This window comes from Oryzias melastigma, linkage group LG6, assembly GCF_002922805.2.
Source record: "Oryzias melastigma strain HK-1 linkage group LG6, ASM292280v2, whole genome shotgun sequence".
NCBI classification, from domain to species: domain Eukaryota; kingdom Metazoa; phylum Chordata; class Actinopteri; order Beloniformes; family Adrianichthyidae; genus Oryzias; species Oryzias melastigma.
The window spans coordinates 7,060,858-7,073,150 of NC_050517.1; the positions used below are offsets into that span (position 1 = coordinate 7,060,858).

General features: G+C 36.4%; 1 protein-coding gene across 1 annotated transcript in view; it reads right to left on the reverse strand.

Annotated features, from left to right (window-relative positions):
- The window catches only part of arntl1a (aryl hydrocarbon receptor nuclear translocator-like 1a), a 27,828-nt gene extending 18,949 nt beyond the window's left edge, over positions 1-8,879 (reverse strand). The window contains exon 1 of the mRNA XM_024264225.2: positions 8,136-8,879. The gene's annotated coding sequence lies outside the window, so the exon portion shown is untranslated. The remainder of the gene's footprint in view (positions 1-8,135) is intronic.
- Positions 8,880-12,293: the final 3,414 nt, after the last annotated feature.

Consider the following 12,293-nt stretch of genomic DNA (forward strand, 5'->3'; position numbering starts at 1 on the left):
AGTCTTTGAAAAGATAGCACAAAAACCCCCAGCATTCCTGTCTCCTCAGATCTTTGCCACAGCAGATTAAAGCAGCAACGTTACAATGAACTTATCTTCTTCTGTCACTTGTCACAGATCGGGCAAATGTTATCCATTCATCAGTAAAAATACGAAGAAAGAAAACAAACCAAACCAGACTTTTTTCAAAGTCAGGTCAGGAGAGAATAGACTCCAGCATAAAACACCAAGACAATTACTAAACCCAAAATATTTGACATACAGCCATGAAAAGTGACTTGAACCAACACTTGAACCAACATGCAGAAAACAAACTAAACTCTCATTATTTCCGTCAGCATGTTGAACAAAAAAGCTGAAAAATGCTTCAGCTTTTTTGAAGAATCATTTTTTCGGGTGGGGGGGGGGTGTTCCCAAATCTCTTTAAAAGTATAAAAGCCTTAGATGTGTGAAACACCAGAGCAGCAACTTTTGATTTCCTTGGTAACCTGCCGCCCCAGTTTGGGTTATATCTTGATGAAATCTGCAGTGCCGGTGGACCCGATTCAGGTCATGATGCTGTGCTGCTCTCAGAGAGAAGCGTGCAGATGGTTTTATGCATTTTCAACCATCAGTCGTGGCAGCACCTCTTTGCACAGATTAAACAAACTCGGGACTTTTTAAAAGGCCAAGGATTGAGGGTTTTTAAAGCATGGTTGCTCCTATGTGAGGACAAATTCTTCTGCGAGGCTTCTCAGCATTTATTTTTAGTAGTAGTCTTTCAAGACCAAAGCAGATTTTCTCAAGAAAGACCAAAACACTGTATTGACTTTAGTATTTCCACCCCAACCTTCACTGGAGAGGAAGACAGAAAAGATCCAGAAGATCCTTCCGGCCGGAGTCCTGATCCAGCAGAAGAAAATCACCGTCATGAGTGAACAGTGAAAGAGCTGGTGCTAAAGCGAAAACTGGGTCACTCACTCTCTACGGTCTCAAGCAAGCCAAGCTCAATTTCCATCCACCACCTACTTCCACCTCATCAGTGAGTCAGCAAGCCATTCAGCTTCATGTGGCTCTGCCACACTCCACACCCACTCAGTTAGTCAGGAGGCAGCCAGCAAACCCGCTAATACACCAAGAAAATAGCCAAACAAATTCCAAACCTCCTCAACACCTCCTCCCATCCCACTGAGCAAAGCACAAAACTAACATCTCTAACAACTATGTTAAAATGACTTTTTTGCAAAGGACATTGTTTTATTTCAGAGTTTAGTATGTTTTTCCCTGACTGTTGGGTTGCATTCTTATAATTAATGAAGTTGAAAGCCGTATCTTTGTTTGGTAAATGTGTCCACTTTTCCATTAGCTTTTCAAATGAGAGGAAACGACAGAAACACATTAAACTGAAACCCAAAAACAAGAAACATGGACTATCTGGACAATGAAGATTGATTAGACGATTTCTGTTGGTAGGTTCACCAGTTCGATTGCCAGTCCAACGCCATGCCACCGATACCTGCTCAGTGGCCTGGTGGTAGAGTGTCCTCCCTGACATTAGAAGATCATGAGATCAAATCCAAGTTTGGATCAAAGTAAGCTCTAAAAATGGCTCTCTTGAGCATTTGGGGGGGGGGTGTTAACCCCCAATTGGATCTCAAGTGCAGCTGTGACTGCAGCACCCTGCTCCCGCAGAGGAGGGGTCAAATGTACACCGAGGCGTGTGACCCCTGATGGAACTTTAATATTACTTCATCAAAAAAAGAAAAACGATACGTCAACACCACAACAGATCGTTCATGTCATCCTGTTAGCCATTTCATTGGCTGGCTAAGCAACAATACCCAGAATGCATTTGGTGCATCATATGATGAACCAAGTTGTTCATCCTTAACAACTGGGTTAAGTGCAAGAGAGTCTGAGACATGAGAAGATTTAACTCAGTTCATCTGGAACTGAACCACATTCTAGTCTCACTTGGGGTCAATGTGGGTTTTCATAAACTCCAAAGTGAAATTTTGAGTTGTTCATTGACTTTAAGCTAAATCTAAAAATAATTAAATTATAATAATTATTTAAATATCAGAAAATTATTGGCATAATCCAATAAAAGCTTGAAAATATTTAGCAAAAATTACATTTTGTGCATCATTACTAAGTATTTCCATTACTTTAATACATACTTTAAACACCTGAGTCAGTTATAACGACATTACAAAGGTGGAATGGAGAGATTCTTGTGTCTGAAAACAGTGAGAGTAAAAAGGAAAAAGAACTTGGACCAATGACAGGAATGTTAATGTCATTCCAGGAAGATCATAGTCAAAGTAATGATTAATGATTTGGGATTACAAATCTGGGCATGCTTTCAAAAAATAAAAACAACAGCAAGATGACCAAAGTGCAAAATCATCAGAAGAGAGCACATTAAATCTGCATTTTAGAGCAAATGTTGAGCACTCTCTACACAAACTAAAGCAAACAGCAACCAGAAGTTTAACATAGTATAACATGGTTCACCCCCATTGAAATGTCTCCTTTTAATCAGTTGTTTCATTAAAAAAGGCCAAGCTTAAATATTCAACTCAAAAGTATCAAGCTGTAAATGAATGGTGAGTCTGTTTTTGGTTATAAAACCCCAAACAGCCTAAATGAGAGGATTTTTTTAAAGAATAGAAAAGTGTTTGAACTGGGTTTCGGTTTCACATTAAACGGCGGAGCAGCAAGTATTTACGCTCTCCGGCACTAATCCTCCTGGAAAAGAACGAAGCAGGCAGACAAACACCTTTCAGAATGAGACTGCTGCACCTGAGGTTTCACCGTTCCTTCCCCTTTGCCTTACAGAAACCCTTTCAGACTGCAACATTTCATAGGGAACTCTGGGAAAATGTATGGACAAATCAAAGATACCTCTCTGGAAAAAGCTGCATGCTCTTGTGGAGAAGCCACGCAATGAACCAATACCGGGTTCAGCCTGAAGACATTAGAACCTCTAAAATTTGTTAGCACTTTTTTTATTAAAACTGGCTGGGAAAAAAAGTTATTTCATAATTCAGTTAAGCATAATAAGCTCTGTTCAAACCAACAATCTGCCCGGTAACCAAAGAAAATACATTTAATAAACAACTTTTTGATTACATTTCAAGATTTTCGAACTTTTCTTTCTAAACTAACTTTATTGATTAAAACTTTTATCAGTTATGAATTTCCAAGTAAAAAAAAAAAAAACAAAATGCAAAATATAGTGCAAAAAAACCCCACTTTGATCCAATTGCGTATTTTGGTGTTTTAAAAATGTTCCAGCACTTTTCTCATGATGGTGAACATAACTAAAGAAATTTAAGCTCAAAATTGCATTCCTGAGGATTTCTTTATTCAAAAAAAAAAAATGCTGTTTGAAAAAGGTTGAGTATGAAAATATCCTCTAATCAATGGCAAAGGGAAGGGGGTACGGGGGTGCTCCACGCCAACAGTCCATACCTCCCAAGTGAGTTTCTAATAAACTCTTGCCACTTTGCAGAAAGTGACTTTTTTTTCATACAAAAATGACATAATTAGGCTGCATGATTATTTATTTAAATCAGGGGTGTCAAACTCAATCGCACAGGGGGCCAAATCCCAAAACACACCTTAGGTCGCAGGCCGAACATTTATTGAACACTCTAAAACTAAATTTTTAAAACTTTAAAAATGTAACTTTTTAACATAAATATGGATAATAAAAAGGCAGGAATATTATTCCAGAATAAATTAACTTAAACCTTAAATATTTTTCAATATTTTACTCTCCATAAAATATATTTTGTCAAAATTATACAAGTTACAAAAGAGCTCAATCAAGATAACATCGAGCCATTAATAACAACAAAATAAAATGATCTGGAGGGCCAGATAGAATTACCCAGAGGGCCGGAGTCGGCCCCCGGGCCTTGACTTTGATACGTGTGAATTAAATGATTCAATAATTACAGGATAATAACGTTTGGAATGATGCTATAAATGCAGGAATCAACGTTATTTTAGAAAAAAAACCCTTCTATGAAAGTTTAACCTAAATATAAAATGAATTCATAAAACCTCATGACAACGTTTGTTGTACTTTCTCATTCATACGTCATGGTTTGGCAAATATTGTTCCCACGGGGAGGCATTCCTGTGTCTCTAAAGGAAACGGCAATGATGCAGCCACAGACCGTCTGTCTGCTCTGGAACTGGATCTGAACAGTGTGTTCAGATTGTTGACTTTTGAAACACACAAGTGTCCAATATGATGTCAATAAAATGTCACTGTGAGCTTCATCATTGTGCAGCTGGCATGTACAGACACATCCATCCTCATCACTGCTAACAAACATTAGCAAAGGTCACTGCATTTATACTAGGAGTGTAAAGAACCATAATGACAGAAGAAAATCCGTCTGTATTTCTTATGAGAGTTTAGCCGTGTCTGAAAAATCTACTGAAAAAATGTTCATTATCATAGCTGGGAATGAGATGGTCAAACACAGTTAAAAACTTTATCTGTACAGAAATACAAAATCCTGTGCCTCCACATTTCTGCTGAATATGTGGAAGAGTTTGTGTTTTTTAATTGAGTCAATTAGTTTTTATCAGGTACAAAACATCAGAAAAAATGCTGTACGAGTTATTTAGTTAACACTTTGTGGTCATGTTTTACTCATCATTACTGTCGTCATTAGATTAGATTAGATTAGATTACTCTGCAAACTTTAGTGCTAAAAGCCAGTTTTTTTTTTTCCTGTCCAAACCCCAACGAGAGCAACAAGGTCCCAAGAAAAATATGTATTTAATGTTTTATCTATGTGGCCATTAAACCATTCATTTACAATCTGGCAATTTTATGTTTCTGTATACCATAAAACTATTTTAACTTTTTGTTGTTTTTGACAGTAGAACATACAAGTTCCTCCTTTCAAAATAAAATAAGATACAAGTATTTCCTTGAATTGAAATTGGAAGATAGTTAAACATATATATATATTTTTTTTTCAGTTGTTAAATTATTGGTTGGGGTTATGTATTTTTATGGTATTTGTTTTATTTACTGCCACAATAATTTGCTTACAAGGTTTGTCTTTTTCTGTATGTCTGTCTTAAATGTGTTTAAAAAGGAAAAATAAAAAGTATAAAAAAAAAAAACATATTTTCTATCATTATGACTTTAACGATCCCTTTTTTTTTACTATGAAATATCAACATGACCTAATATTATCTATACATATAAATGTAAATATAAACTTTAAGAATTTTGTCTCTGAACAGCAACGACACATTTTTGTAGAGCAGAATATCAGAATAAAAAAATCATTTTAATAATAAATCAAACCTTTATTTTGGTTCGATGTCTGACATGTTTATACCATAAGTAACAAAAGTCAACTAATACAAATTTAAATAAGCTATGAACCCATTATTTGTTTAAATCTGTATCTTTTTTACTCCTGGATTAGACAAAAAATGAACCAAATATTCTGATTGTGTACTGTATACTTAGTATTAAAATCTTGTAAAAATTACATCACAGCAAAAAAAAAAAAAAAACTGAAAAAGTCTGAAATTCTTAATTCAGCAAAGAAAAACTAATTGCAGGAAATTATTAAAATCAAGAATAAATTACAAAAAAAGAGACATATCAATGTAAAAATCACATACGTCCCTCATTTCCTAAAAATGATCCAAAAGTGATTTAATACCGAGTCACTTTTTCTCTGCTTTATGGTTTCCCACAGTCTGATTTATTTAGTTCATAGTGTGCTGGCATGTTGCTAAAAGGTGCTCTAAAAATTAAAGTGATTGATAGACTGAAGTGACACACTGATTATTTTATTTATGTATTATTTTTCATCAAATCTGTATGTTTTATGACCAGCATGATGTTCTGGTTTCAAATCAGAACTTCATCCACATTGGTAGACGTTTGCTCTGTCCAAGGTCGACTACTCACTCACTAAAATGCCCTATTGCTCTCTCGTTTTTTTTAGGAAAGCGCCGAGTAATGTTGTTTGCCTTTTAAAATCAAATATGCTAGAATTTCAGCTGACTCACTGTAGCACCTTTGCAGTTTGACATAAATCAAAATGCATAGGCACATTGTTTTAAAAAATTGATGGCAAATCTTGAACAAAAACAAGACTAATGTGTTTTAAAAAACGCCTCAGTCATCTTTAACTGAAAGTGAAGGAAATCTGGAAAATCGCTGCTGCAGCCTTCATCATAGAGTGGGAGCATGCCAGGACAGGGGTCTGCAACCAACGTCAACACTTAAAACGCCATTTGGGCTTTTCACTGACCACAACCCAAAAGGTCGGAGCCACAAAGTCTGAATTCACCCTTGACAACAATAAGACACTGATCTGAAATTATCTTATTATGATCAATTTAAATTACTTTTTTTGCATAAATAAAACACAAACATTAAGATAAAACAGTTTTTTTCTAAATATTAAATCCTTTACAACTTTTGACAGAAGTTTTCCATCACTTCCTTACAAAATAAAAGACACCTTGTGTCACCATTGGATCATTTTATGGCAGCAATAAGCTTATTTCACCGTTTGTTCATGCTGTAATTTGTAAATCTAACTAATTCTAATTAAATCAGAGCTAATTCGGTGACCCTTACTGCTTTCTGAACCACAAGGCACACTTAAAATCATTGAATTTGTTCAAAAATAGAAAATCTGATTCATAATCGTATGCTTTAATTCTGGTTGTGCTTAGTGACCTTCAATTGATTTTCTGTGGTACATGGGCACAGAAACTGTCAAAATGTTTTTGTTCCACTTGTGATTCATCTGGTCCTTCAGCTATTTGTGAATAAAGTTTGAGTTAGTTTATTTGTAGGCCTACTGTAGTAGTTATTTACTGTACAGTTACTTTTTTTAAATAAAAAACATACATTTTCTTTAACCAGACAGTAACAACGGAGGGGTAAAAGGCTTAAATTGAAAGTGCTGAATGAAATTAAAGATCTGGGGAATAATACCCTGCAAAATAATATTCTTGCAGACTAACTCAAACCACATAATTATCCAAAATGATGACAAAAACATTTTCTTTCTGATTAACTCCTCCTTAATGTAATGTTAATGTGCAAGTTTGCTGTAAACAGAGGCTCAGACAAGAAAGTGGTTGGTGTTTAAAATGAGCAGCTTTTGCTGAGTCATCTCAAGCTGCTGTCTTAGAGTGAAGATAAACAGCAAAACAGCCCGGTGTGTTCTTGCACCGACACCAGCCACAGCTGCACCGTCAGGTCTGAAGTTCAGGCAGAACCACGAGCCTGGCACCACATGGTTAATGCATAAACCGCTGATACCGCCGGGACTCGTGCAGACGGTGCAGCAGAAGTCTGGAGAACACCATCAAAGGGTCGTGTACCTCAGAACAGATAACTTCAAAGCATGGATCCCATATCACCAGAACCGGTGTCTGTTCACTAGGATCGAAGCTTGGTGGTGGGAATGGGGAGAGCCGCGGGCTCCCTCCGCAGGAAAGCCCGTCTGCGGCGGGGCTCAGGCCGGGGAACCCCTGCTCCGGCTCCAGGGTCACATTCAGATCCATTCAGATCCTGTCAGATTCCAGCGCGAGCATTTCATAAGACACGCGCGTGGCGTTGCGACACCAAGCGAGCCTGCGCGGTTCGGTTCGGCTCGGTTCTGCTCTCTGAAGGGGTTCTAGGAAATTGCAGCAGCAGGTTGGATGCTGTCGAAGAAACCGTGTGCAGAGACCCCGTCCCGGCCTGTTTACATTGTTAGCGGTGCTAGCGCGGAGACACTTGACCGTCCGCTGTTCGGTCACGTCCGGGCAGCGTTTATCCAGCTCACGGGCCGGTACTTTCCTGCTTCACAGCCCGACAATAGCTGGCAGAGGACGAACCCACGCCAAAACCCCGGCGGTTTCTGCTCCCGTAATCCAGAACACCAAGTCATCTTAGCAAGCTAATATTAGCTCACAGCTGCTAACTACGGAACGCTAACTCCAAGACTTGGCCGCCGAGCTAACGTCCCTCCCGCTGCTCCACGAACGGCGCTGACATGACCACAGCGCCGGGAAAACATCGAAGATCTCCGCCGTGGATTAAAACCCAACCGAGTCACACGAAAAGACAAAGTGTTCCCACAGCCTCGTTTGGTACTTACAGACCGCCCGGTGAGACCCGTGGATCCATGGACAGCCGCTGGTGAAAAAGCAGTAGAAACACACAGAAGAACTGTGACATAAACGATTTTCAATCGGTGACCCACTTTCTTTTCACCGTCATGCCTGTCGGACCACTAACCTAGTTTTTCAGCCAATAGGGTTTGCTCCTTGGCACTGGGTATTCGTGTGGCCAATCAGACGCAAGCTTAGTCGGGAGAACTATGATTGACGTGTTGGTTAACCAATGAGAGGAGGATTAGCCAGGAATGCAGGGGCCAGTTATGCGTGTGTGCGGATGTGTGTGTGAAAAAGGAAAATACTGCTAACCAACCCTTTAGCAAGCACGCTCACAACGCTTGGTCTCAGGCCAAAAAATATTAAAATCGAAAGATTAATAATTAAAAAAAAAATCACACACTTAATATCAACTCTTTAGCATACATCAGGTAGACAGAAGACACAAAGAGAACATAGTGTTTCTTTAAAAATCCATCCTGCAAGTCATCATTACTTAAATTCAAGCCTTTAAAAAAAAACAGAAATATAAGGGAAAAAATTGAAATTAAGGGCAACCGTATGATAAAAAAAAAACTATAATTTTTATTGATACATTTAAGAGAATTTGAGTTTATGCTTTTACTCCCTCTTCTGGTCCTAACTTGTAATGATGTAACTTAGATTAAAACAATGAAAAACCTTCATTACTGAACTGGTGCTCGTCAATTACTCAGTGATGGTAATTTAAAAAGTAAAATATTCCCCTTTAAGAAAGAAAGGTACATGTAATTTTGTTGTTGCCTGATACATTTTAAAGGTAATTTACAGTGTGTAGGTTTATAAATACCATTTAAATTATTACACATTTTGAATATAAGATGTTTCTGACTTTGAACAAAGAAACTCGTTATTTTTTTAAGCTGCCTATGATTTAGGCTAAAAATAGTGAAAATTAAAAAAACAGAAAAACAAATAAAAAATTCTGAAAAAAGCTGGAAGTTAAAGAAAAAATATATTAGATTCTCTAATTAACAAACTAGTTCCTTATATCAAATTAATTTTTGTTAACAGACTGTTTTGCACTTTTGATTATTTGATTAATATACACATTTGACAGCGGTTTTATTAAATGTATTCAAGAATGTGTTCTGATTTAATTATCATTCTAGAGGTTAAAAAAGAGAAAGAAGCAACATAATTGTTTTTGTTAAATGTTTGTGTGTCTCTTGGTGATAATATATTTACAGTCAAATGTAAGTCTACAGTCAATGGTTACTCACCTTTCTTATAAATGTTTTTTTAAGTTAATAATAATAATCTTTATTTATATGGCACCTTTCAAGATAAAAATCCCAAAGTGCTTCACAGTAAAACACAAAGTAAAACACAGAATATAAAAACAGATTTAAGAAAAAGCTATTTTGAAAAGAGCTGCTTTAAGCTGCTTTTAAAAGAAAACACTGAGTCTACGGATCTGAGGCTGAGAGGAAGGGAGTCCCAGAGAGATGGAGCCACTGCTGCAAAGGCTCTGTCACCTTTAGTTTTTACCCAAGTTCTTCTAACAGCCAGCAGGCTCTGGTCACATGATCTGAGGGACCTGCTGGGCGTGCACGGCTGCACGAGGTCCTTTATATGGTCCGGTGCTTGGTTGTTAAAAGCTCTATATGTTAAAACCAGGATTTTAAACTGAAGCGGATGGGGAGCCACTGCAGCTGGATTAACAACGGGGTGAAATGTGAATATTTAAGATTTAAAAATCCTAAATTAAGTCATTTATTTAATAATACATTTATAAGATTTTACCTTTTCTTTCTTTTTTAATTATTCTATCAATTCTATCAATCTAAACAAACTTGCAAAAAGCATTGGTATATCTTTAAAAAAGAAAAACAAGTATCGTTTCAAAGGTTTATTAACTAAAGTTAATTCACACAAGGCCTATTTTTCAACATTACTTAATAAATTACACTCTTTAGATTTGTTTTTTGGTTGTAAAACCAAGACAATGTTAAAACTAAATGTAGTAAATCTTACTTAGCAGCTTTGAGTAAATGTTTATAAAGAAATATAATGATGATAATAATAAATGACTAATCAGGTAAAAAAAAGCCAAATTATTTAAGGCAAGTTATTAAAAGACACACATGAGAAGATAGAATAGTTACGTAAGCAGAAAATGTCACTAAAAAACATTTTCCAAGCTCCTGTTAATGTTAAAGGCTGGAACTGACACACGCTGCTCATTTACACGTTAGATCACTAGATGGCGCTGTTGAATTAAGTCAAGGCAAAGCTTGTATTCTCATCTTTTTACTTTATTTAATTAATTGACTTTTTTCTGCTTCACAAGTTACATTATACACAGAAAAAAGGAAGGTTTGTTAAATTAGCGGTGTTATCAGTAATATTTAGTGAATTGGTGTCATAATAAAAAAAGAATATTGGATTTTTTTTCTACACCCCTTTTTTTACATCATCTATCCATCCTCCTCTTGCACGTGTCCTGTGCGGGGAAGAATTCTGGAGGTTCACATTATAGTTTACTTGTCCATCACGTGCTAACATTTAAACCTATAGAAACAAGTGCCGATCTCAAGTTTGTAACGGATCAATACTGATCCGCAGATATCGATATTTCCGCTCTTGTTTGAAACTTTTCTGTATGAGAAAAAAGGACCCAGCTGTTTTACATTCATTTCTTCACTTTTTTATTTCATTTCAAAAAGTTTTTATTTGAATAAACTATTTTATGTTTGGAAAATATTGTCCTAATTCTGTTTTTATATTTATCAAGTGATTAAAAAAAGTGAAACTTACAAAAAAAAAATCATGGTGATTACAAATAATTGAAATTTTGAGGTTCATGTCCCATCCACCACATTTATGAAAAATATTGATATCGGTAACATCGGCGAAGTTGATCGGCATTAGATCGATACCCAAATGCTCTGCATTGCCCAACCCTACTAGAGCCCATAGGAAAAATCTGTTGCTCAAATGTGGCTCAAGCTCGTCTCCTGAGATCAGTTTGAGATCAGTTTGAGCGTCTCATCTTTGTATCATTCTGTGATCATTTGTGTCTTAACTCTTGCTCCTAAGGGACCCTTAGGAGCAAGAGTTAAGCAAAGACGAGAAAAGACATCACAGAGACAAATGAGCTTGAATTGAGACAAACTTTTTGAGCAAGACTTAAGAAGTGGGAGAAACAAAAGAGATCTCATTATTGTCTCACTCTGATCTAAATTGTCTCAGCTATTTTAAAAAAGGATTAAGGAGAAAAGGATGAGACAAATTTGAGACGCTGATGAGACACATCTGAGAAGGATTAGCTCTAAAAGAGATCTCATTATTGTCTGTTTCATGTCTCTTTCATTTCTCTTGAATGTCTTACCAAAGCCATTAATGAGAACGATTTGAGAAACAGTAAAAACAACACTAAATATGTAAATGTTACATTTTATTTGGCATTTGGTCAACACCATACAACATTTGTATTGGGATAACAGCATTAGACTCTTTACATTTTTTAAACAAAATACAGAAATATAAAACATGAATGAGATACAAAAATAAATTAAATACAAGCTCTGACATCGTTTACTAACCCCTTGTTGAAAAGTCGGTTTTAACTAAATTATTTTTTTTTTTAATAACTTTAAAGTACTTTAACCCTTCTGCTCTCTTATGGGGTCAAGATGACCCTACCATTACATTGATGTGTGATCTCTCCCATAACAAATGTGGGCAGGATCTTATGTCAGCCACGGACAACTGACAAGATTAAAAATACTTGGAAAAAAAAACGTTAGTGCGCTGTCTTGTGGGGTCCAGATGACCCCACTTTTAATGTAAACATGTCCAGGATAGCACAAGAGTTAAAACCTCCTGGCTTCTTAATGAACTATTTTGGGTAAAACCAGAAATACATTCACAAAAATGTGTCGTATTATACCCGGAGATCTAACTTTTTCAAACTTTTTTTTATGTAATTTCATTAATTACATGAACTGTGGCGTACTCAATCTGGCCGACGTGGTGATAATGAACACTTCCAGATTCTAAACAACAAACACGCTGACAGCACTGCTGAGGTACAAGGAGGAATCTCACTTGGCTTTGAAACAACAGAACTTACATGCTTCCAAATCCTAGAACACACT